A 1,892-nucleotide genomic window follows, 5' to 3' on the forward strand; every position below is an offset into this window, starting at 1 on the left:
GCGTCTGCAGGGGGGCCCGGCGGCTTGGCACGCACGCTTAGCTTAAGCATTACCCGAGTAAAACTTCAGCTGAAACTCCAGGGGAATTTAGGACAACGACGTGAAAGATATGGTAGCGGCGGGAGGAGTCAAATACTCCGGGAGACGGTAGCGCGAGTTTGGTGATTGCTGAAATTGGGCAATCTCCCATCCCAAAGGCAGAACTCCCACAGGACTGCGCTGCCCACTAGCTCCTCCCCCGTGAATTGTTTTTTGATTAGGGAGAGATTAAGTGGCACCTCTCAATCACCAAAACTGGTTGCCACAGCACTGGGCGCTGATGAGTTGCACCCGGCTCCAGATCTCATGGGGCACGAGTTTGGTGATTGCTGAAATTGGGCAATCTCCCATCCCAAAGGCAGAACTCCCACAGGACTGCGCTGCCCACTAGCTCCTCCCCCGTGAATTGTTTTTTGATTAGGGAGAGATTAAGTGGCACCTCTCAATCACCAAAACTGGTTGCCACAGCACTGGGCGCTGATGAGTTGCACCCGGCTCCAGATCTCATGGGGCACAAGCTGTCTTCTCTGTTCATCATCTGCACTATAATGGCCATTTGCTTATGAAATTGATGGCAAAACTTTTGTTAGAAAATTTCAGGACAAACACTCAGTGTTTGTGAGTGGCAAACACTCACTTAGGCTTCAGTGTTTATTTTCAGCACGTACAGCTCCTTTTCTGTTTGTATCATCCAGACACACCAACTCCCTTGTTTAAAGGCCGCCTCTCCCACGTTGTCCCAAGCATGGCACAAACAACATGCTGAAGCATGCAGGCATTCAGGCAGCCTCACTGCTTGATCTTCTTTTCCTCGGCATCACAGTTTAGCATGTGGAACGCTGCGAGCAGGGTTGACCTCTGTTTGCATGTGGTTTCGTCTCCAAAATACACAGATGATAGATACGTTGGCAAACCTCCATCAAGAAGTACATGTTGTCTTCGTTGAGTTTTGACATTGTTCAGCTGCGCTACTCGGTGCATTTGCTAAGAAACATCTGTGAAAAAAGTGCAAGAAAGCTGAAGAGGATAAAAGGAAGAAAAAACAGAGAAAGGCAATGAAGGGGACTGAGGAAGAAGGTAGGCTACAGGAGAGAGGGAAGGCCTAGGAGAGGGCGGAATTGGCAGCACCTTGAAGGTGGGAGGTTAAGGCTGAGTAACACACCCTTAACATGTAGCAGCTCTCATGCTAGGACACCTTAGGTATCCTCTTTCAGGAACTTGCTTGGGTTATTAGTTTTCCTAAACCCACAATTAATTTTAATGAACCCATTTTCCTTTTTTAAACCAGCTTCAAAGGGAAAAAGAGGAGGAGTTTCTCTCTCCCCACATCAATGAATTTAGGAAGGACAAGTCATTGAATTCCAGAGGAACCTTGCGTACTTGCCATGGAGACATGGAGGAAACACAAGTTTCTGCTCCATGTCACGCATACATAGCACACAAATTAAAATGCAGTATTTTAAAAGCCATCTACTCTGTCTTCTGGATCATCCTGGGATACAAACCAAACAGGGTTAGAGCAATTCCCTACAGACCCCGACTTACCCAGAGGCCACCAAGAGTGTAGCTCAGCAGTGAGGACCTGCTAACACACGCAGTAGTCACATGGCCCCAAACATACACTACAGACACAAGTTTTACATAAATGACTGTTTTTAAATGCTAAAGAAAACGATGTCTTCTCCATTCCGCACCCAGGGAACCACACAGCAGGCCAGCGACAGCTTCCTGGGCACCCCAACTTTCTCATGCCACCATCCTTCCAGTAACCCCCCCGGCACAGGACTAGGCAGATGTTTTAGCTCCCCTCCAGGTTCACCTCTGTGCCCTGCTTTACCCTCCTGGCCTGGCTT

The sequence above is a fragment of the Egretta garzetta genome, unplaced genomic scaffold, assembly GCF_000687185.1.
Source record: "Egretta garzetta isolate BGI_Z169 unplaced genomic scaffold, ASM68718v1 scaffold369, whole genome shotgun sequence".
Lineage (NCBI taxonomy): Eukaryota > Metazoa > Chordata > Aves > Pelecaniformes > Ardeidae > Egretta > Egretta garzetta.